The sequence below is a fragment of the Sphaeramia orbicularis genome, chromosome 9 (assembly GCF_902148855.1).
Source record: "Sphaeramia orbicularis chromosome 9, fSphaOr1.1, whole genome shotgun sequence".
Classification (NCBI taxonomy): Eukaryota; Metazoa; Chordata; class Actinopteri; order Kurtiformes; family Apogonidae; genus Sphaeramia; species Sphaeramia orbicularis.
In genome coordinates, this window is record NC_043965.1 from 44,951,062 (window position 1) to 44,977,050 (window position 25,989).

The 25,989-nt window shown below is 35.3% G+C and overlaps 1 long non-coding RNA gene across 1 annotated transcript; it reads right to left on the bottom strand.

The window, feature by feature from the left end:
* Nucleotides 1-670: 670 nt before the first annotated feature.
* LOC115426477 (uncharacterized) lies at nucleotides 671-19,912 on the bottom strand. The gene is made up of 3 exons (XR_003936348.1): nucleotides 19,843-19,912; nucleotides 9,529-9,536; nucleotides 671-682 (listed from the first exon to the last, which is right to left on the bottom strand). It is a non-coding gene; the product is annotated as an uncharacterized LOC115426477 (long non-coding RNA).
* Nucleotides 19,913-25,989: the final 6,077 nt, after the last annotated feature.

The following is a 25,989-nucleotide window of genomic DNA, read 5'->3' on the forward strand; positions in this document are numbered from 1 at the left end:
ATATATAATTTTTGACTTACACTTTACTTAACCCTTTCATGCATGAATTGTGAGAACCTGAGTCAAGATTTATTTTTTGAGTGTTTTTATTTCTCCTTAGCCATGAAAAAGACAATGTGATCAAGTTTTTTTTTCTATGGAGTTACAAAAATATCCATGCGTTAAAATTTTGAAGTAAAGAAACGTGTTTAAAACCCAATATCAGAAAGTAATATGAAAACAATGAAATAAAAACATTTTTAATGCTGTTAATCTGATGTCTCCTCACATTTTAACATATTCTAATGCTAATAATTACTCACTTCATTGAAATAATATGCAAAAAAAAAAAACTTTTTGTCTAATAAATAACAATTGATTTACATTCAAACATGTCACTGCAGATCAGGTTTATCCAGAACAGCAAAGTTACAGTAATGGTATGAAAGTCAGTGTATGGGATGATGCATAAGTGTCCACTGTGTTGGCTGATATGGAACTAAAACAACAAAACCCTTGAATTTACAAGAGAACAGCTGTAGAATAACTGTCCACTGTAGTGACCTATGCATGAAAGGGTTAAAGCCAGCAGATACTGCTCGTAAGTCATCATACTTGTGTTATAATATCATCAGTCATCCTGAAACTTATTATTGATATTTATAAGGCATTATTCAGTTTCAGAAACTATGTCAGAGCAGTTCTCTGTGTCTTTATAAGTGGCAACAGTTACGATGGTTATAATGTGTTACGTAACCCAGGACTTGAGATTCTTCCTACAAACATTTGTCACTTTGGTATGGATGTATAAAACATAATGAAAGCTGAATTTATAATACATTATGCCTACACTTAGAATACTTTATTAACCTTGGTATAAGTTGTTGTACATGATCATAAACTGTTGTAATAACTTTTATAACGCATTATAAGTGCATTATAATGTCTCATGAATGTGCGCTTAATGCATTATAAACTAGACCTTCAAGTAAAGTGTTACCAGCGTGTTTTATTGAATTAGATTTCTTTTGTTTTGTTTTAACTTCTTTTCTCTGTTGGAACAAGCTGCTTTTAATTAAGCAGAACCAAACCTTTTTAGAACCCCGTGCCCAAAGTAACAAAAGAAAAGACCAGAGTAGACCGGCAAAATAAACATAAGGACGTTGCGCTGGACAGGCCAACCCTATACAGCGCTGGTGTCAAACATGCGGCCCGGGGGCCAAATCCGGCCCACCAAAGGGTCCAGTCCGGCCCGCAGCATGATTTTATGGAGTGCAAAAATTACACTGAAGATATTAACAATCATTTTAGTTCTGGTTCCACATTCAGACCAATATGACCTAAAGTGGGTTGGATCAGTAAAACACTATTGTAATAACCTACAAATGCTTGCAACTCAATGTAAACATTTTCATGTATTCACTCTATAACAAAGTGTAATTTCTCAAAAACTGTAAATAACCTGAAATGTCTTAAGAGAAGTAAGTGCAATTTTAACAATATTACGTCTGTAAATGATAAACTGAAGCATAATATTGTTAAAATTGCACTTATTTATTCAGTTTGTTCATGTTATTCACATTGTTTTAAAGGATAGTTTGTAGATGTAAACATTTTTGTAATGTAATTTCACTTGTTTCACTCTAAAACAAAGAGGAAAGTTTGGAGTTGATATATTATTATGTTATTATTTTACTGGTCCGGCCCACTTCTGATCAAATTTAGCTGAATGTGGCCCCTGAACTAAAATGAGTTTGACACCCCTGCTATACAGGGTCATAGGAGCTGCACCACACCGCTAGCCTATCAAAAAAACAGACCACAAAATAAGTCCTAATGAAAGGAAAAATGAAAACAAGACATTCAGATTCACCTGGCCAAACAAAAAGAAAAAGGTAACAAAAAGCTAAACAGGCATGAGGCAACCTATGTGGAGTGGAGGGGCACCTGGACGTGTACGCTCTGGACTCTGGAATCACTGAGAAGGAGAAAAGGGAGAGCTGAGAGAGAGTGTGGGACTGCACAGCATTATGACCATTTTTTCCACATCCCGCAAATTGAGACAATGTCCCGCATTTGACTGGCTCTGGCTCTCCAAAGTGCAGCACAGTCGCCTTTCATGTTATAGTGGAGACAGCACAATCACTGTTGGCTGTGTCCGCTGTCAGTCAACCAGCATACACACTGGGTCAGGAGTCCATCAACCTGTCACCGGCATCCTCCTGAGCTCCGCCCACTGACACACAAAAAACAAAGGCAAAAGCCTCAGACACCTGCATGCAAATATTGGTGGAAATCATGGAAACTCTGTGCAAAAAAAGAAAATGCAGCTACAGAAAAGACATTGGCGAAAGCAGTGGGGGATGATTCACAGAGGGTATTCTGCGAACTATGTCAAACTTATTTATTTATCACACATGGAGGCGACACGCTGCGATGTTTGGGTAGATTTGATCCATATTCCCTTTTGCCTATTTTTAAGTTTGGAGTTTGAACTGAGAGATTTGAGGTGACAAAATATGTTTTTGTTATGTTTGTGGATATTTGTTTTTTGACAAATTTCCACAGGATATTTACCTTATCTCATTCTATTTTTATAGTGTTAGAATGCTAAATGTTGGACTGTTCTGTGTTTGGATGCACATAAGTTTTCCATCCAAGTAATTTTAGGTTGACTGGAAATGGAAACAGCTGTTAAAATGTTGTCAGTTATGCCTTTTTGCTTTATTGCACATAGATTAGTTTACCTTTGAGGGTTGAGAACATGTGCTCAAATTAAAAAAAAAAAAAGCTGATTCTCTAAAAGTATTTAATTACAATATTTTAAACTTAAGGTTTCTCTTTTGAATTTTTACAAGTAGATTTTTTGTTTCGTTTGTTGAAACCTGTGCAAAAAAAAGCAAAACATAAATGCCCAGTGCAAAAATATGCACACTGTGTGCAACTAAATCAAATTGTTGTTATTCATATTTATAAGCTGGACATTGTTTAACCCTTTCATGCATAGTGGTCACTACAGTGGACAGCTGATCAAAGGTGTTTTCTTGAATATTTATGGATTTGTTGTTTTGTGCATCATCCCATACGCTGCAATTCATACCATTACTGTAACTTTACTGTAAATAACCCTGATCTGCAGTAACATGTTCGAAAGGGAAAAAATTGCTAATTGTTACTAGACTGAAATAAACAGTTTTGGTTGTTTTTTTATTTTGTTTTTTTTTTTCTAAACAAAAAGTTGTTTGTTTTTTTGCATATTATCTCCATGCAGGTATGTTAAAATGTGAGAACACATCAGATTAGCAGCATTAAAAATGTTTTTATTTCATAGTTTTCGCGTAGTATATCAGTAAATACATAATAATAATAATAATAACTTTATTTTTATAGAACCTTTAAAAACAAAGTTTACAAAGTGCTTTGACAGAGGGCACAACAGCAGGATACACGAAGCAAGTAAAAACACTAAAACAGAAGCAACACAATTAGAGAGATGTATGAACAAGTTAATTATCAAACAGGATCAAATTAAAAAAATAAAATTAAAAATTAAGGTCAAAAAGGGGACAGACATCACATAAAAGCAAGTCTATAAAAATGTGTTTTAAGAAGTGATTTAAAAGATGTTACTGATTCCTCAGCCTTATCTCCTCGGGCAGGCTGTTCCAAAGTCGAGGGGCCCTGATGGAGAATGCCTGGTCACCTTTTGATTTAAGCCTCGGCTTTGGAACAGCCAGGAGCCCTCTGCCCGAGGATCTAAGGCTGCGTGCTGGCTCGTAGTCAACTAGCATTTCTTCTATATAACTTGGGGCCAGGCCCATTCGAGCTTTAAAAGTGATCAGTAAAATCTTAAAATCAATTCTAAAACAAACAGGGAGCCAGTGGAGGGATGCGAGGATGGGAGTGATATGATGCTGTCTGCTAAAACCAGTGAGAAGCCATGTTTCTTTGCTTCTAAAACTAAACACATGGTGTCCAGCTGAGTGAACATTTTTGTAACTCTGTGATTAAATAGATTCATAAAAAAATCTATCACTTTTTTTTTCATGCCTAAAGAGGAATAAAAACACTCCAGAAAAAAATCTTGATTTAGGTTCTCATAATTCATGCATGAAAGGGTTAAAAATGTGTAGACTTTGTTTCAGCATTACAGTTCTGTGTCCCACATTGTCCCATACAAACACACTCCTTGTCCCACATTCGGCTCATAAGCACCTGGTCACCCTAGCCGCCCCACGGGTGTTCTACAATATAGCACAAGTGGCGCCAAACTAATTAAGTTTAAACATATAAAAGTGGGAGAAATACCATAAAGGACAAAAAATAGTTAACCTAGAAAAACGCAATCAACTAGATAAAATATCTCCAAAATTATCGATCAAAAATAGACCAAAGTCAAAAGAAGAAAAAGACTTGGAAAAAAAATAGTGTACAGCACCTAACAGTGAGCTGTTACCGAAAAATTACTCCTATATCAGTATGGACCACCACAAGTCGTAAATACACAGTGTTAGTATTAAATACATTAAATAAAGCATTGTAATTATATCTGGGTTGTTGTTTTAAAAAATAAGTCAACACTTTGGGTGATGCATACAATGGTAAAGAGTCGTCCTCGTGTTACTATGGCAACCTGTCCATGTGTCACCACATTCTCATTCGAAAACACATCACATCTAAATTCCTAACAGCATCGCCCACAAACCTCTTGCAACTTTTATAACCTAATAATAACACATACACCTATAGAAGCTGTGAAAAGTCCCACAAATTAGAGTAAGAAGTTGATTTGTAAGGAGGAGGGAGACTGATGGAGCCGAATCTATCAACAATCTGAGTTAGAGAGAGACAGTCATTGAATCCCCACTCGGATCTCTAACCTGAGATTCACTCACAGACAGAAGAACCACCACAAATGACTGATCTGCCTCAGATTTGTCATTTATGGTGAAATTGGGCAACTCTGGCTTAAATGACTCAAGTGACTCAAGCAACTCATACAACCTGGATCCTATCAGTGAGTCTGTTTTACATGACCATAAAAATCCAATATCTGGAAGTAATCAGATAATTGTAATAACCACATCTGTCATGTCTTTCATCCTTCACTCACTCTGACACTTTAACTTCTGTTTTCTACCATTTTAAAATAATAAAATTTAACGATGATAAAAAATTGAATGATAATAAAATTTAATGATATGGTGGAATTCCAAACAGCTCAATTTCTATACAAAGTCAGAAATAATCTATTACCTGTTATATAACCATTTACAGAAAATGTTTCAGGAAAGAGAGGGAGGGTATAAATTAAGGGAAATGATAAATTTTAAGATACAAAGATGCTGAACCACGAAGAAAAGATTCTGTTTATCCAATAATGGTGTAAGACTATGGAACAGATGGAGTGTGGAGCTGAAACAATGTCCAAACATCAAACAATTTAAAAACAAATACAAACAAATGGTTTTTACAAAATACAGAGAGGAAAGGGCATGGGGGGGGGGGGGGTCTGGTTGTTTTTCATAGTGGGGATTTGCCACATATGTGCTGATAATATCTAGTTTAAATATGGATATATGAGTATATTATTACTATATTACTATAGAGGACAATATAGAATATTATATGTATTTATATTATATATGTATAGGTGTTTTTGGGTTTTTTTTTTAAATTAATATCCGGTATTAATATTTGGTAGGATAAGTTGTAAATGGGTATTATCATATTAGTGTACATAGGAAAAAGGATGTGTGATATTGTTATACTATTATTATTGTTTTTATTGTCGTTGTTGTTGTTGTTATTAGTAGTAGTAGTAGTAGTATTTTGTATATTCATACAAAATAATAATTGCTATATAGTGATCATAAGGAATAGAAATTGGGGGTAGGAGTACATAAGTTTGTATTTCTTCCTACCTTCCTCCTTCGAGCATGTATAATTTCATTTCATTTGTTTTATTATTATTATTATTATTATTATTATTATTGTTGTTGTTGATTTTATTTATTTATTTATTTATTTATTTACTAACTATAACTATTATGATTATTTATTTATTGATTTTGTTGTTTTTTTGCTTAGCAATCATTTATGTACCAGTACTTATATTTTGTTGGTTGATTTTTGTTTTGATTTCACTGTTGACATGTTCAAAATAAAGATTTCATTCATCCATTCATTCATTTTAATTGTGTTTACACATGTGCAGATGTACAAGAACTAAATAAATCAGATTAACCTGTATACATGCAGGAAGACATCGGAGTATTGGGGGGAAATCCAGGTGCATTAATCTGATTTCTCATAATCAGATTACTGCTGCTGTCTGATAAAGCCTATCAGATTATCCTGCTTACATGATCTCTTGAATGATCTGATACCTACAGAAATCAGATAATGATCGGGGTATTAGTGTGCATGTAAACGGGTTCAGTGAATGATTCAGAATGATCTGGATCCTTAAAATTATCTGAGTTTCCCCATTACTAAACTGGCACAATCCATGATTTGTTGTGGAATAGGAGTAAAAACAATCAGTAAATGACAAATTATTTATTCATTTATTTCTACACAGCTCTTTATACACTGTAACAAATTACTGTTAAAAAAAACAGTAAATTTTGTACAGTATCATGCTGTTATTTGTAAATACAGTATAATGCTGTAAATAATGAGGTCTTTAAGGTGCAAATTTAAAACAGTAAGCTACTGCAAAATTTTACAGTATTCTACAGTATTTTCTTCCATTCTTTAACTGCTGTCCGCCCAGAACTGGTTTGAACAAAATCATCTAGCATCAAATCCCACCAGCTCATTTTGAAAAGATTCAATCAAACGAACTAACTATAGACTTGCTGCATCAAAGGTAAGTGGTTCTTTTTCGAAGCAGAAGGATAAAATAAAGAGAAAATAACTGAGGATGACTATTTTCACCTGGACTTAACCCCATACAGTATGGTAACGGAGGTCACCTGATGCTTCTACCAACACTGACAGAACTCCATCCAGCTCCAGCTGTTCATTTATCAAGGAAATTGTGATTTTATCAACATAACTGTGGGATTTTGGGTTCATTAAACATTAAATTGCCTCCATAAACTGGATGCAACTTGCACAGTATAACACACGTGATAGTACTGTTTATATTTTGGGGTGTTAGCCGTATGTAGCAAACATGCAGCTAATTTAAGATGAAGCATACTTGCTAGCTGCTAAGTGGACACCGTTAAACTAAACAGCATGTCAATTTACGTGGTGATATGTTATAATGTTACCTCTTGTTTGAGCTTTTTCTTGCAATGTTCATGGTTTTGTATTTTAAAATGTAATTTGAAATGTTAAAATCCTAGCTTTTTGCTGTGTTATACTGTAAATATTACATTAAATATGTTTTACAGTAATATATTGTGTCTTGGAATACGGTAGTGACTGTAAAATTTAGCAACTGTGGCTAACAGTATTTTACTGTAAAAGGTACATTATGTACAGCCCAGTACCGTATTACTTTTTACAGTAAGAAACTGTAGTTGTAGATTACAGTAGAGATACTGTAGAATAACAGTAACATGCTGGCAACTCTAGCTGCCAGTATTTTACTGTTATTTAATGGTAAAATTTGTTACAGTGTACATTTTACTCTGTACAATGAAGCTTTCCCTTTTCCTGGAGTTTGAAGTCTAATAGGTTTCTCAAATGTAACCAAGGATTTTCTCAGCTTCAGCCTTGGTGTTTACGTGACTGGTTTTCAGATGTATTCAGGTCTGCATGTGTCCAGTTTTTCCTGCTCCTGTTCAGTTTGTGATATTTAAACCCAATCCCAATTTTCATTTTCAACAAACTAATGATTACGTGCTGATTCCGGCCTCCACAGACTGGCTTTATGAAAGTTCCTCCCTTCCTTCGGCAGAACAGGTGGACGCAGGACTCATCTGGCCATCCATCTTGATTAGACGGAACATGACATGGTGGTGATGGCTTTTCTGAGTTCATTCCCCCACTATTAGACCATGATGCCATTTCAGGGCGGTTAAATGGAGTAGAAAGCCCAGGAGGAACACCTGGTGTGTACACATGAATGAAGTACAAGTACCCACTGCGGGTACTGCACTCGGCTGATTAATGCTGGTGAAGAGCGTGGACCGAGTCTGTGTTTATTTGATTGGAGAGGATGGGATGAACATTACACTCCGCTGAACTTTCACTGAGGCTTCATTTTTTTCCTCTGCTGTTTATTTTTTACTGGATTTTATATGAGCAAGTCTACAAGGTTACCATAAAAATATACACAAATGATGCTTACATAACCTCAGAATTATACAGTAAGTGTCCTCTGATTCTGGTTCACTGCTATAAATCATAAATGCACTTGCTTCAGCCTGGTTCTGTAGCTTTCTGCTCAGGTAGGTATTTAAAGGTCTCACTTGCATCCACTGTATCATTATCTAATGAAAACAATGCAACTCTTTTGGATCTATTGATTTAGCTCCAGCCTCTGGGGCACTAATTTATTTACCATGTCCCATAATTTCTTAACAAGTGTCCTTGAAATTGAATTATGCATAAATATGATGTTTTGGAGTTCTCTGTGTATTCTGGTTAAAGGGAAAATTGAGCCAGTTAGCGTCCAGTTTATTCTGTATGAATTATTCCAGCCAATTGTCACCAAAACCAACAAGCAATGAAGAAAAATATTAAATCCCTTTAAATCTATGAACAAATGGATGTGTGTTATATGTGATTTACTGTGAAGTAACTGTTTAATCACTAACCGGTTAAAATTTACTTAGGGGGTCAAATGAAAACATGTTAGTGCAGATCAGGTTTATCAAGAACATCATAGTGACAGTAACAGTATGAACTGCCCTGTATGGGATGATGCATAAGTGTCCACTGTGTTGGCTGATATGGAACTAAAACAAAACCCATGAATATACAAGAGAACAGCTGGAGAAGAACTGTCCACTGGAGTGACCACTATGCATGAAAGGGTTAAAAAGCCTTGCTGATATTATTATAGATGGGACTATGAGATGATGTTTACTATGACTTTATTAATGTTACTGTTATTAATTATTAGAAAATTTCTTAATACTGCATGTGAATAAAACTATAAATATAACTATAAATAACTTATTGACAATTTTGATAGAAATTTTGAGAAAAGCTTTGTTAAGTTTTTATTGTTGTATTACAGGTCTTACAAACCAGGGAAATATTGCACTTAAATATTGTACTCATAATCAGATATAGCATTTTAGTGAATTATTAATAAATGATAAGGTAAATATAATACGACAGGACTTGTACAATATGCCATTAGTATTTTAGCATTTTCAATACGGTAGTTATTTTTTTTTAAAATAATATAGCATTTTGTTCATTTAATTTGATGATGATGATGAAATTCTTTATTCAGTCATCACATAATAATACAACCAGTGTCAACAACACTACAAACATTACAAACATTACCAACAGGTTAATGACTGAAAAGGCTCAGGCAGAAGCAGAATGTTTATATTAATGCCTGTCCTATATAACAAATTCAGCTACCCAGCATCCAATATAGGAAAAAAACAAAAAAACAACAACAATGTATCCAAGCAAACAAACAAGCGAAACATAAAAGGGTGAAAATAAACCAGAGAAACAGAAAACTTAACCACCATATTAATGGTAATTTAATGTAGAATCAAAAAATAAATTATTTACTTATTACTTATTAGAGCTTAACAACTGTATCCTTCAAAAATTGCCTTATGCACCATTTTTTTAAATATCAAAAATGGGCTACACATTCTTCAATCCATGCTGTCCTCATTCCATAGTTTAACTCCAACAACAGATATATATCTTCTTTTTGTCTCTTTTTTAGCTTTTTGTACAACAAATTTACAAGCATCTCGCAAATCATATTTAGACTCATGTGTTGAGAAGAACCTTTGTACACAGACGGGGAGTAACTTTAATTTAGCTTTATACATTATTTGCATTATTTTATAGTAACCAAATCATTAAATGTCATAATATGTGATTTCATAAACAATTCATTTGTATGTTCATAGTTACCGGCCTTATTAATAATACGTATGGCTCATTTTTGTAGGAGGACTATAGTATTTACTAGGCCTGTAACGCTACACGTACCGAACTGAACCGTTTCGGTACACACCTGTTCAGTTTGGTACACAGCTGTACCGAAACGGCACAGTATGATGAGAAAAAGAAAAAGGAATGAAAGACGTCATTCGACGTGGAACTTTAAATCCGCGCAAGTTTCACACAGACTTAATAAAGGAGCACACATTGACCCGAAATATGAAATAGCAGTTAAGGTAAAGGTTAAGGTTAAAAAAAAAACAAATATGATGTGAACCTGGAAGGAAGAGACTGAAGACCCTCCACCATCAGTCCAGTCCAGTTTGGATCAGTTCAGGTTCAGGTGAAAGACAACAACGAGGAAAGAGACGTTAAGAAGACTGACGTTGTTTGGCCCCTATGAGCTACGGTAGTTCTAAAACACTGACACTAGCTCTGTCTGCCTGTCTGTCTGTCTGTCACACACGCTGTATAATAGAGGAATAAATAGAACGTTGAAAGTATGTAAAGTTTCAAATTTCGTTTCACGACAGTGTTCGTTACGTTAGTTATGGACCGCACCCCCAGGTATATAACTGCGCGCTCCCCCCATCCCCCAGCTCCGACAAAAAAAAAAAAAAAAAAAAAAAAAATCCCCCGTGCACACAGGCACACACAAATACACACAGTGTCCTAAACAGTTTGTTCTCTGTCCTAAAATAAATAATTTGGTTCATTGTGTTGTCAGTGTTTCTCTTCAGTTTGTTTAAACAGAATACCAGTTTACCCTCTTGTTAATGTTGCACTTCATGTGGAATTTTTTTGTTATTTTTATGCAGAATGTGAACTGACAGAACTGTGATTAGATTTTTCTTGTTTGTTCGAAACTACCTTTCAGGGAAAAGTGCAATACTAATGTTTATTAAAGCTGCAAGCAGCATTGGGTGGGACCTCGTGCTCTGGCCTGGTTCCCCCTCCCATGCTGCCACCTGTTACTGGTCACACCATTCTTGTTTTTTTTTTTTTTGAAAGATTTATGTTTTGTTTTTTTTCACATTTATAATAAGGCTTTTATTTCGAAAAACCCTACTGTGTGTGTGTGTGCGTGTGTGTGTGTGTCTGTGAGACAGTGAGAGAGAGAATCAGTTATAATCAGTTTTTTTTTTAATTATGCAGGTTGGATCAGTAATAGTAGTATTAGTAGTAATAGCAGTAGTAGTAGATGTAGTTGTAGTATAAATAGCAGTAGTAGTAGTAGTGTCACACACACGGTTGCTATGGACTCTACAGTGTGTGTGTGAGTGTGTGTGTGTGTGTGTGTGTCAAGGTTATTATCGTTAACGAAAACGAACGAAATGACGAAAACTAAAATTGAAAAAACATTTTCGTTAACTGAAATTAATAAAAACTCTAATTAAAAGAAAAAAACGATAACTAACTGAAACTGTATCGTGAGCTTACAAAACTAACTAAAACGTATAAAAATTATGGATACAATTCCCTTCGTTTTCGTCTTTGTCAATGTCGGATTGATATGAAATTAATTTATTTCGCTCCAGCAGTTTTAGCTGGTGACACCATACGACACTTCACAGTCTGTCATGTCTGGTCACTGGTGGTTTCCAGTCGTCTTCTGGTCCCCACTCTACCTGGAACATACAGACTAAAGCTGGGACAAAGCAGCACCGTCCTGTCTGGGGTTTACTGTAGTCATACATGGGTCGGGTTTTTTTGGGGTTTTTTTTTTTGGCGTACCGTGTGTGTGCACGTGAGTGACAGAGACAGAGCAGAGCTAAAGGACAGTCAGTGTTGAACTAGCATCCAGGTAAAAACTGGAGAGTTTATCACCATGAAAAGACCTTCCAAGCCCTGAACTGCACAGTTTAGAAGAGGAGAAAAGAGGAGGATGAAAACTAATCCAATTACAGAGGTATGGAACCTGTTAGAATGATAAAAAACGTTTGATGTTACTAGCTACAGCTAGCTGAACTGAACTGAAGCAAAGTTGGCTAATAATGGAACTGGAGATGATTAAGAGATGAGATATCTGCTAAGGTGTGGTTGACTGATGAGGAACTGGGTTATATATGTTTATGTGGTTTATATATGTTCCTATCTGCTTTAACTGCTGGTTAGCTGGTTTGTAATATGTTCCTATCTGCTTTAACTGCTGGTTAGCTGGTTTGTAATAGGTTCCTATCTGCTTTAACTGCTGGTTAGCTGGTTTATATATGTTTCTATCTGCTTTAACTGCTGGTTAGCTGGTTTATAATATGTTTCTATCTGCTTTAACTGCTGGTTAGCTGGTTTATAATATGTTTCTATCTGCTTTAACTGCTGGTTAGCTGGTTATATATGTTTCTATCTGGTTTAACTGCTGGCTGCTTTGTGCATCTCTCATGCTTTGCACATCTTCGCATTGTTTCACGTCAGTGACGTTGTGTAGGGATTGCACCCCCCCTCAACCTGCTATAGGGAATTTATACATTGTACGGTACATTGTGTCTCTGCTCAGTCCATGAGCCGCCCTAACCCGACCCCCAAATAAAGTGTCCAGGGTAACCCATATCCACGCCTCACTAATTTCTTTGAATAGGATGATGAGGAAGATAAAATATATGAAATAACTAAAACTAATACTAAAACTAAACTAAACTAAACTAAAACTAAGGATTCAGAAAAAAACGATAACTAATAAAAACTAACAAACCTGCTCTAAAAACTAATTAAAACTAACTGAATAAGAGAAAAAAAAGTCAAAACTAATTAAAACTAAACTATAATTAAAAATCCAAAACTATTATAACCTTGGTGTGTGTGTGTGTGTGAGAATGAGAGAGAGAATCAGTTCTAATCAGTTTTTTATATTATCCAGGTTGGATCAGTAATAGTAGTAGTAGTAGTAATAGCAGTAGTCTCTCTCTCTCACACACACACACACACACACAGACAGTTGCTATGGATTCTACATGGTTGCTAGGGGAGCATAAACATGGCAGGTGCACCTGATCATCACTAACGACCTGTAGAGCAGACATGAACTAAAAACCACCTGTCAGACAAACTGACGTCAGTCCATAACAGTAGCTCCTATCTGAAAAATTCTTGCACGTCAGGCTTTTTGAAAGCGTATTGAACATTTTAATATATATTATGTTGAAACAAAGTCAGAACTGAATCAGCAGTGACTGTACGAAGGTGGAGTTAGTCAAACATGTGAGTGAGAAATTTAACATGGGAGAGAATGAGAGAAAAATCATCAGTTGTTGTGTTTGGAGACCCATAGGTCAAAAACTAAACACTTTAAGATTAAAATGTGAACAGTCTGTGAAAGAAGAGTTTTTCCTACATTTTGATGTATAATTTGTTACTGACACCCCACAAATATGAGTTATGATGAGTTGTTTGTTGACTTTCTAACAAAAAAAAAGCCTCTCCACTCTGTTTGAGCAGGAAGATTTCAGCCAATCAGCTGTCAGCATGTGTGTGCATGTGCACGTTCATCTCACATGGCTCCTATAGATGGGACATGTGACTCAATACAGTTAATAGTGCAGTTCACTCAACCACCATTTCTCGCATAAATTGCTGTCAATCCAAAACCGTACATCGTATCTCAATTTTTTTTTCACAGGAGTCTTCTGCTGTGTTTTGTAAACGTTTCAATGTAAAATATGTGGGGGAAAAGTCCAAACTGAATTTTCAGTTTTAGACTTCACAACTTTCAGGGCTTATAAAAAAAAAAAAAACTAAGACAGTTATCAAAAAAGTACAAGGTCCCTTTTTTGAGAAGGGTTCATTCTATCTTTTGATGCTATTTAGAAACCAATAAGACAAGCGGTGTCATACGAATTAGTTTTAGAAATGTTATTGTGAAAGCCATATTGCGAACTTCCTGTTGGAGTTAGGTCATAGGTATCAGTATATGATTTGTCAGGCTCGATGAGACAAAAAATTTGGCATTTGTTTCATGCTCCTACGACATTCCTACTGGTCGCTAGGGCCGTTTTTGTGTATCTAGGGGGTGCTAGAGAGCTAATTTTGGCACCTATGGGGTTAATTTTTAAATTTTATAAAATTTTTTGCCAGACCTGACATGCGTGCCAAATTTGGTGAGTTTTTGAGTACGTTTAGGGGGTCAAATTCCAGTCAAATTCGGTATAATAATAAAAAACAAACAAAATACAATAGGGCCTTTGCCCTTCGGGCAGAGGCCCTCTCCTTCACTGTGTGAGAGACAGGGCCTCTCCCCGTGGGCTCGGTCCCTAATAATCTGAACAAATCTGAACCTGAACTGTCTTTAATATAAATCAGTGTGTTTGTTCCAATGTTCAGTCTTTTCTTAACTGTTGTGTGTATTTGTGGATCCTCTGTATCTGTACGATAGAATGAACATGTAGAAATGATAAACTGAGGCTGAATATTGGTAAAATTATACTGATTTATATTTAGAAGTATCAGGTTGTTTATGTTATTCACATGTTTTTAAAGAATTGTTTATAGATGTAAACTTTTTCATCATGTTATTTTTACTTTTTCCACAGGAAAATATAAGGAAACATTAGTATTTGTCATTATTTCTAGTTGATTGTGTTCTTCTTTTCCTGGTTCTGATCCACTTTAGGTCGTACTGGTCTGAATGTGGAACCTGAATCAGTCTGACATCACTGACACACATGGGGGCGCTGTGACGGGCTGGTGCCATGGAAACCACCACCAACGCACGACCACCACGGTGACAAAGGACACACTGTCGGCTTTACCCCTGAATACTGATTTCAGTGATTTCCATTTGATAGCCATCTGATTTCTTTGATTTCATTAATAATAATAATAACTAGAAGCACTCGGAGAGCGCAGACCTCCGCCAAGGCTGATCAGTGGCCCCCCCCGTGGGCCCCCCCCACCCCCGATCACCACCAAAATGTAATCATTTCTTCCTTATCCCATTTCCAACAAACCCTGAAAATTTCATCCAAATCTGTCCATAACTTTTTGAGTTATGTTGCACACTAACGGACAGACAAACAAACAAACAAACAGACAAACAAACAAACCCTGGCAAAAACATAACCTCCTTGGTGGAGGTAATAATAATAATAATAATAATAATAATAATAATAATAATAATAATAATAATAATGGTTTGGATTTATATAGTGCTTTTCTAGACACCCAAAGTGCTTTACATTACTGACCCATTATTCATTCACTCTCACATTCTCCCTCTGGTGGCGGTAAACTACATCTGTAGCCAAAGCTGCCCTGGGGCAGACTGAAAGAAGCGTGGCTTCCAATTTGCACCTACGGCCCCTCTGACCACCACCAAACATTCATACGCATTCATACATCAGTGTGGGTGGCACTTCAGTCAGATTTCAACTTGATATCTGTAATTTCAGTCTGATTTCTTTGATTTCATTCTGATTTAACTCTGATTTTCATTATTTCAATCTAATTTCTGATTTCAATCTAATTTCTGTGATTTCACTCTGATTTCACTCGGATTTCACTCGGATTTTCATGACTTCAGTCAGATTTCAGCTATTTCAGTCTGATTTCAGTTATTTTAGTTTTATTTCAGCGCTGTCAGTCTGGTTTCTTTCATTTCAGTCTGATTTTTGTGATTTCAGTTTGATTTCTATGATTTCAGTCCGATTTCAGTGATTTAAGGCTGATTTCTGGGATTTCAGTGTGATTCCATGATGTCAGTCTGATTTAATGATTTCAGTCTATTTTCAGTGATTTGAGTGTGATTTGAGTCTGATTTCAGTGTGATTTCACGATTTAAGTGATTTCAGTCTGAATTAAGTTTGATTTCATGATATCTGTCTGATTTCTAATTTGGCTGATTACATGATTTCTGTCTGATTTCAGGGATTTCAGTCTGATTTCAGTTCAATTTCATGATTTTAGTCTGATTTCAGTCTGAATTCAGTCCGACGTCATGATTTCTGTCTGAATTCTGTCTGAATTCAGCTTGAATTTATAATTCAGTCTGATTTCAGTCTGACTTCAGTCCGACATCATGATTTCTGTCTGAATTCTGTCTGAATTCAGCTTGAATTTATAATTCAGTCTGATTTCAGTGATTTCAGTCTGAATTCAGTCCAATGTCATGATTTCTGTCTGATTTCAGTCTGGATTCAGCTTGAATTCACAATTCAGTCTGATTTCAGTGGTGTCAGTCTGAACTCTGTCCGATGTCATGATTTCTGTCTGATTTCTTTCTGAATTCATTTTGAATTTATAATTCAGACTGATTTCAGTTATTTCAGTCTGAATTCAGTCTTCCGTCATGATTTCTGTCATGATTTCTGTCATGGTTTCTGTCTGAATTCAGCTTGAATTCATTCATCAGTCTAATTTCAGTCTGAATTCAGTCCGATGTCATGATTTCTGTCTGATTTCTGTCTGAATTCAGCTTGAATTCACAATTCCGTCTGATTTCAGTTATTTCAGTCTGAACTCAGTCCGACGTCATGATTTCTGTCTGATTTCTTTCTGAATTCAGCTTGAATTATAATTCAGACTGATTTTAGTTATTTCAGTCTGAATTCAGTCCGATGTCATGATTTCTGTCTGATTTCTGTCTGAATTCAGCTTGAATTCACAATTCCGTCTGATTTCAGTTATTTCAGTCTGAACTCAGTCCGACATCATGATTTCTGTCTGATTTCTTTCTGAATTCAGCTTGAATTATAATTCAGACTGATTTCAGTTATTTCAGTCTGAATTCAGTCTGATGTCATGATTTCTGTCTGATTTCTGTCTGAATTCAGCTTGAAATCATAATTCAGTCTGATTTCACATATTTTAGTCTGAATTCAGTCCGATGTCATGATTTCTGTCTGATTTCTGTCTGAATTCAGCTTGAATTCATAATTCAGTCTGATTTCACATATTTTAGTCTGAATTCAGTCCGACGTCATGATTTCTGTCTGATTTCTGTCTTAATTCAGCTTGAATTCACAATTCCGTCTGATTTCAGTGGTGTCAGTCTGAATTCAGTCCGACGTCATGATTTCTGCATGATTTCTGTCTGAATTCAGCTTGAATTCACAATTCCGTCTGATTTCAGTTATTTCAGTCTGAATTCAGTCCGACGTCATGATTTCTGCATGATTTCTGTCTGAATTCAGCTTGAATTCACAATTCCGTCTGATTTCAGTTATTTCAGTCTGAATTCAGTCCGATGTCATGATTTCTGTCTGATTTCTGTCTGAATTCAGCTTGAATTCACAATTCCGTCTGATTTCAGTGGTTTCAGTCTTAACTCAGTCCGACGTCATGATTTCTGTCTGATTTCTGTCTGAATTCAGCTTGAATTCACAATTCCGTCTGATTTCAGTTATTTCAGTCTGAATTCAGTCCGATGTCATGATTTCTTTCTGAATTCAGCTTGAATTCATAATTCAGTCTGATTTCATATATTTCAGTCTGAATTCAGTCCGACGTCATGATTTCTGTCAGATTTCTGTCTGAATTCAGCTTGAATTTATAATTCAGTCTGATTTCACATATTTTAGTCTGAATTCAGTCCGACGTCATGATTTCTGTCTGATTTCTGTCTTAATTCAGCTTGAATTCACAATTCCGTCTGATTTCAGTTATTTCAGTCTGAATTCAGTCCGACGTCATGATTTCTGTCTGATTTCTGTCTGAATTCAGCTTGAATTCACAATTCCGTCTGATTTCAGTTATTTCAGTCTGAATTCAGTCCGATGTCATGATTTCTGTCTGATTTCTGTCTGAATTCAGCTTGAATTCACAATTCCGTCTGATTTCAGTGGTTTCAGTCTTAACTCAGTCCGACGTCATGATTTCTGTCTGATTTCTCTCTGAATTCAGCTTGAATTCATAATTCAGACTGATTTCAGTGATTTCAGTCTGAATTCAGTCCGACGTCATGATTTCTGTCTGATTTCTGTCTGAATTCAGCTTGAATTCATAATTCAGTCTGATTTCATATATTTCAGTCTGAATTCAGTCCGACGTCATGATTTCTGTCAGATTTCTGTCTGAATTCAGCTTGAATTTATAATTCAGACTGATTTCAGTTATTTCAGTCTGAACTCAGTCCGACATCATGATTTCTGTCTGATTTCTTTCTGAATTCAGCTTGAATTTATAATTCAGTCTGATTTCACATATTTTAGTCTGAATTCAGTCCGACGTCATGATTTCTGTCTGAATTCTGTCTGAATTCAGCTTGAATTTATAATTCAGACGGATTTCAGTTATTTCAGTCTGAATTCAGTCCGACGTCATGATTTCTGTCTGATTTCTGTCTGAATTCAGCTTGAATTCACAATTCAGTCTGATTTCAGTGATTTCAGTGTGAATTCAGACGGATTTCATAATTTCTGTCTGAATTCAGCTTGAATTCATAATTCAGTCTGATTTCAGTCTGAATTCAGTCCGATGTCATGATTTCTGTCTGAATTCTGTCTGAATTCAGCTTGAATTTATAATTCAGTCTGATTTCAGTGATTTCAGTCTCAATTCAGTCCGATATCATGATTTCTGTCTGAATTCAGCTTGAATTTATAATTCAGCCTGATTTCAGTTATTTCAGTCTGAATTCAGTCTGACATCATGATTTCTTTCTAATTCAACTTGAATTTTTAATTCAGCCTGATTTCAGTGATTTCAGTCTCAATTCAGTCCGATGTCATGATTTCTGTCTGAATTCAGCTTGAATTTATAATTCAGCCTGATTTCAGTTATTTCAGTCTGAATTCAGTCTGACGTCATGATTTCTTTCTAATTCAACTTGAATTTTTAATTCAGTCTGATTTCAGTGATTTCAGTCTGAATTCAGTCCGACGTCATGATTTCTGTCTGAATTTAGCTTGAATTCACAATTCAGTCTGATTTCAGTCTGAATTCAGTCCGATGTCATGATTTCTGTCTGAATTCAGCTTGAATTTATAATTCAGTCTGATTTCAGTGATTTCAGTCTCAATTCAGTCCGATGTCATGATTTCTTTCTGAATTCAGCTTGAATTTATAATTCAGCCTGATTTCAGTTATTTCAGTCTGAATTCAGTCTGACGTCATGATTTCTTTCTAATTCAGCTTAAATTTTTAATTCAGCCTGATTTCAGTGATTTCAGTCTGAATTCAATCCGATGTCATGATTTCGGTCTGATTTCAGTTTGTATTTATAATTCAGTCTGATTTCAGTGATTTCAGTCTGAATTTTGTCTGATGTCATGATTTCTGTCTGAATTCAGCTTGAATTCATAATTCAGTCTGATTTAAGTTATTTCAGTCCGATGTCATGATTTCTTTTTTTTTTTTTTATTTCTGTCTTAATTCAGCTTGATTTTTTAAATTCAGTCTGATTTCAGTCTGATTCCATGATTTCAGTCTGATTTCTTTGATGTTAATCTGAATTCAGTCTGATTTCATGATTTCAGTCTGATTTCAGTCTGATTTCATGATTTCAGTCTGATTTCAGTCTGATTTCATGATTTCAGGCTGATTACAGGCTGTATTCAGTTACAGTGTGTGTGTTTGTGTGAGAATGAGAGAGAGAATCAGTTCTAATCTTTTTTTTTATACTCTCCAGGTTGAATCAGTAATAGTAGTAATCTCTCTCTCTCTTTCTCTCTCTCTCTCTCTCTCTCTCTCTCTCTCTCTCTCTCTCTCCTCACACACACACACACACACACACACACAGTTTCTATGGACTCTACATGGTTGCTAGGGGAGCATAAACAGGGCAGGTGCACCTGATCATCACTAATGACCTGTAGAGCAGACATGAACTCCAAAACCACCTGTCAAACAAACTGACGTCAATCCAAAACCGTACCTCCTATCTGAAAAATTCTTGCACGCCAGGCTTTTTGAAAGTGTATTGAACATTTTAATATATAATATGTTGAAACAAAGTCAGAACTGAATAAAGCTGAAAGCAGCATTGGGCGGGACCTCGCACCAGGCGTTCCGCCTCCTGCGCGATCCTTCTCCCCTGCGATCCGCCTCCCGTGACCGTCAACACCTCAGCTCCACTCACACCTCTCCGTCCCCAAACCAGTTCCCACCCTTTAGTGTCTGTCCTCCTTACATCTGTACAGAACACCAGGGACCCTCTGCTGAAACCACCATCACCTTTAAATGAGACTTTTATTTTGGAAACCCTACTGTGTGTATGTGCATTTGTTTTGTATGTGGGAGAAAGAATCAGTTTGAAAAATGAAGTGAAATTGTATGAATAACTCAGCATAAAAGTGATGATTTATCACATTTAAGGCTATTATTTCAGAAAAACCCTATTGTGTGAGCATGTGTGTCTGTGAAAAAGAGTACTTTTGAATGAAGAAACATTGTACAAACAGTTGAGCGTTTGGTCATAAAAATGAAAAGAAGTTATGTCATAGACATTATGTATTATTTTTAATAGGGGTTGTATTTTGAAAAAATGTACTCCGTGTACTTTGTAATGTGTGCAAAATGTCCAATATCCACAATATAATGCAGCAAAACCTGTTTTAAAATATGAGGGGAAAAAAAAAAAAAAAAAAAAGTCAGTGCTCTGCCTGGGGCTTGAACCCATGCCATCTGCACAGTAGACCACAGCTGCAACCACTGGTCTACTGTCAGACAAATACAGGTCTGCATTAGTAAGCCTTATATAGGGATTTTGTCATTGTGAAAAGTGAAATTAAACACTCTTCAAAAAAATCGCCATTATTACATAACCATAGGTCGTATCTTAAAAATTCTTTCACTTTTGGATTCTGCAGACTTGTGGGAATTTAATGAGGTATAACGTTTTTGTCAAAAGCCTGAAATGAATAAGCAGTAATTGCAGAAACATAGAGTAACTTTCAAAGGCAGATTGCCAACTTCCTGTTGGAGTTAGCTCATGAGTGTCAGTGTATGATTTGTCGGCTCAATCAGACCAACATTTTGGCATTTGTTTCATGTTTCTGTGACATTCCTACTGGCCGCTAGGGCAGATTTTGTGTGTTTTTTAGTACAAAGGTGGCGCTACAGAGTCCATTTTAGCACCCAAGGGGTTAATTTTGATATTGGTGCAAAGTGTTCACCAGCCATGACATACATGGCAAATTTGGTGTGTTCTGGAGCATGTTAAGGGGGTCAAATGGCAGTCTAAAGCGGAAAGAGTATGAAAATAAACAAATTTCTTTAAATCAATAACCGTACATCCTATCTCAAAAATTTTTGCATGTGAGAGTTGTGCTGAGTCCTGTGAATGGATAGATATGTTACATGTGGGGAAAAACTCCAAAGTTAAAAATGAGTTCCAAACATCGCAACTTTGCGGGCTTCTAAAAAAAACTAAGACAGTTCTGGAAAAAGAATGAGATCATTTTTTTGAGGTGGGTTCCCTTTATCTTTTGGTACTATTTAGAAGTCAATACGACAAACGGTGTAATTGGAGTTAGTTTTAAAAATTTTATTTTGAAAGGCATATTGGCGATAGGTCATAGGTGTCAGTGCGTGATTTGTTGGGCTCGATTAAACAAACGTTTTGGCGTTGGTTTCTTGTGTCTACAACATTCCTACTGGAAGTTTGCAATTTGAGCATTTTATTTTGAAAGGCAAATTATGAACTTCCTGTTGGAGTTAGGTCATGAGTGTCAGTGTGTGATTTGTCGGGCTTGATGAGATAAAAATTTTGGCATTTGTTTCATGTTTCTACGACATTCCTACTGGCCGCTAGGGCCGTTTTTGTGTATCTAGGGGGCGCTAGAGAGCTCATTTTGGCACCTATGGGTTTAATTTTTACATTTTATCAAATTTTTCGCCAGACCTGACGTGTGCCAAATTTCGTGAGTTTTTGAGCATGTTTAGGGGGTCAAAATCCAGTTCAAAGTGGCGTTGGGAAAATAATAATATAAAAACAAACGAAAAACAATAGGGCCTTGCTTGCAGGCAAGGCCTCTCACTGTGTGAGAGGGCCTTACCTTTCGGCTCGGTCCCTAAAAATACATTTAGTAATATTAATAATTGATTTTATTTTTTATTTGATTTGTAGCAGCAGAATTATATTATTCCTGTTTTTCTATATTCTATTGTGTCCAAAAATTGGGGGAAAAATGTTTAAAAAATTCATAAATGCATTAATAGACATTTTGAGGGGTTTTCTTTCTTCCCGTACTGAACCGAAAAAAAACGAACCGTGGCTTTGAAAACCAAAAATGTACTGAACCGAAAATTTTGTGTACAGTTACAGGCCTAGTATTTACAGTTGTTTTATGTGTCCAGCCCCACACTCCCACACAATAGGACATATAAGGGAGTATAAGTGAACAGTAAATTATATATAGTGACTTATGATTGAGTATATTTCTGGACTTATACAAGATTGCCATTGATTTTGCAATCTTTCCTTTTATATATCTAATATGTGGTTTCCATGTTAATTTATGATCAATAACAACCCCTAAAAATGTTGTATCAAACACTCTTTCAATTTCAGCATCACATATTTTTAATGTAATGTCCCCATTAATTTATTTTCCATTCCCAAAAACCATAAATTTAGTTTTTTTAATGTTAAGTGACAATCTATTGACATCAAACCAAGTTTTAAGAATTTCTAAATCCCTTTCAACTGTGGACAAAAGTTCCTTTAGATTTTTCCCAGAACAGTACATATTGGTATCAGCCACAAAAATAATAAATTTTAATAATTCAGTGACATTACAAATATCATTAATATAAGCAGAAAAAGTTTTGGACCAATCACCGATCCTTGGGGTATGCCACAGGTGACCTTCCTGTACTGTGATATAGTATTATTAATTTGTACATATTGCTGTCTGTTTTCCAAGTAACTTTTCAGCCATGAATAATTTAAGTTAAATTACAGATTCATATCGTTCTTATAAAGTGCAGGGTCTCAGGTATTATATGAAAACATGGTTCTAGTTGTACTTGTAACACAGAATGTGGCTGGTTTTACTGTGTGTGTTCCCTTCTGTTCTCTCCTCATCTGTTTCTTACCTCAGTGACTCTGGGGAAAACAGACGGAAAATGAAGAGATGGTGAAAAGTGAGAATCAGCTGAACTCACACTCCTGCTGCTCTGTTCTTCCTCCGCTGAGCACATCGCCGTTTCATCTACCGCTTTGTGAGTTTGGTTTTCTCATGACAGAGTCCTGACTCATCCTCACTCTGTGTTTCTGTATCATAGGAGTCCAGCTGACACAGGAAGACGGGAAAATAAAATCAGGATATGGGTTAAATGTAGGAGTTTAAGATCAAAGCAATAGTATTTATAGATTTTTTTTTTTCCTAGTTTAACCTATAAAGACCCAAACAGCCACCGGTGACCAAAACCATCTACTGATCTAAACTGTTTAAAACATGTCGATTCACTAATCCTATCAATACGTGTAAATAATTGGTGTAAAATACAGTTTGTCATCTTTTCATGGTCATCAGATATGACCCATTTGGACGTTCAGAGGCTCTGTAGTTACCATGGAAACACCGTCATCTTCTATAACAGCAGTGTCAAACTCATTTTAGCTCAGGGGCCACGTTCAGCTAAATTTGACCTTAAGTGGGCCGAACCAGTAAAATTATAATATAATAATATACATCACAAACAAAAAGTTAAGGATATTTTAAATTTTGGGGCTATTTTTTTCAGTTGGGATTCTTGCACAGCGCTTTTTACTTTTTTGTGTGTTAACTCAATTGAAACTTTTTTTTTTTTTTTTTTATTGACCACACATAGTTTTATTTACAAATGACAAAAATGACAAAAAAAATGTCCAAAAAAACCCAAAAAAAACTTAACTTTTTGTTTGAAGTGTATAAATAATGTCAACTCCATAGTTTTCTCTATGTTTTAGATTGAAAAAAGTTAAATTACATTATGAAAATGTTTGCATCTACAAACTATCCTTTCAAACAATGTGAATAATATGAACAAACTGAAAAAAATGTGTAATTTTAACAATATTTTGCTTCAGTTGATCATTTACACATGTACATTATAACTTACAGATCACAGCGGAGCTACAAATACACAAAACATTTAGTAACAAGTGGAACATTATTAAAATTGCACTTACTTCTCTAAAGACATTTCAGGTTGTTCATATTTGTTCACATTATTCAGATAATTTTTTTGCAATATTATACTTTGTTTTAGTGTAAATGAAAACATTTACATTTACAAAGAGAAAAATTTGGAGTTGTGAGTATTTCTAGGTTATTATGACCCACTTTAGATTGTAATGGTCTGAATGTGGAACCTGAACTAAAATGATTAACATCTTAATTTAATTTTTTGCATTTCACAAATTCATCCCAAGGGCCGGACTGGACCCTTTGGTGGGCTGGATTCGGCCCCCGGGCCACATGTTTGGCACCTGTGTTCTATAACATTAAGTCACCAGTAAAACCCATGGAGTTTAATAAATGACAGTGGATGGAAACACCTGGTTTATGTTCAGTTAATGATTGAAAAAGTCACTTTTCTTCAGTTTTCTCTGATTTTGATATAATAACCCTCAACTTCAATTTGAGCTTTTATGAACATCTACATGATCAGTGAATTAAATACAGGAAAATACCAGATTTTCAGTGAAAAAAGCAAAATACAGAGGATAACATTAGAATAAATGGTGATGAATCGCTTAAGAAAGGTTAAAATACAGAAAAAATACATTTGGGAACTGAAACAAAAGTAGCACTGGGTCTGTATGGGTTAAGTTAGACAAGGATGAATTAATACTCAGTAAATAAATTAAATGTGTTCGGTAAAATAGGCTAAAGGTAGATTGAACAAATACTAAGATGAATGAAACACATGTATTATCATTTATCGATGGAATAAAAAAAAACCTCAAACTCTATGATAATGAGACTTCGATAATGAAAGATTAAGAAAAACCCATTAATTCTTCCTCATTTTAAAGTCAGTTTTCAATCAGTGACATGAATTAAATGAATTGATAAATGGATGATTAAAAAGTCGTTTACAAGGTTATTATTATTATTATTATTGTTAGTATTATTATTGTTGTTATTATTATTATTATTGTTATACTTTAATTTATTGAAAATTATCAAATTATATTGAATAAGTGAATCTCTCACAGTCTGCCTTTGTGGAGGTCTGCACTCTCCGAGTGCTTTTCTAGTTATTTTTATTTTCACCACTGGACTCCAAATGAAAAGAATGTCAGCGTTTCTTCCACATGGGTGAGTTTGATTCTGAGGCTTATAAAGGAACAAAGAGATTATGGGATTATGGGATGTTCTTATCTTTGCTAAGTGGTCGTTTGTTGATCCGTGGTTCAGACTAAACTGTGACAGTTCTGACCTTGTCTGGATGATTCAAGACTTTTGCATCTGTTAATGTCACTCACTTCAACACTTGTCAATATCACTTACTGCACACTAGTTACTTTATTTACTATTATTATAATAATTTATGTCATTTAGTCACTTTAACAGTTTTTAAAATGTTTTTATCTTCTCTTTTTTTCCAATGGTATTTGATGTTTATTGTCTTGTGTTGCTGCACATTTGAATTTCCCCCTTGGGGGATCAATAAATGATATCTTATCTTATCTTATCTTAGCTTAGTGCAGTTATTAACAATACAAATCATACAGAAAACAGAAGTGATTTGTGGTTTTACTGTGTCTGTTTTCTGTCTGAAATCACAGCTAAGCTAACAGAGCTATAATGTGAACTATCAGTTGATGCAGTGTGTGAAGGTTATAAGACACAGTCCGTGCATTTCCATGACAACTTTTATTCCTGGTTTAATCTGATTAAAGGTTAGATCCTATTTCAGATGCCCATGTAAATGCCTTATTCCAGTTGAAAAAGAAAATTGGGATTAAATTTGAACCCGATTAAAGTCACTGGTTTAATCCACTTTTGAATCCGGTCTAAATTCTTCCTCAGACATGTAAAC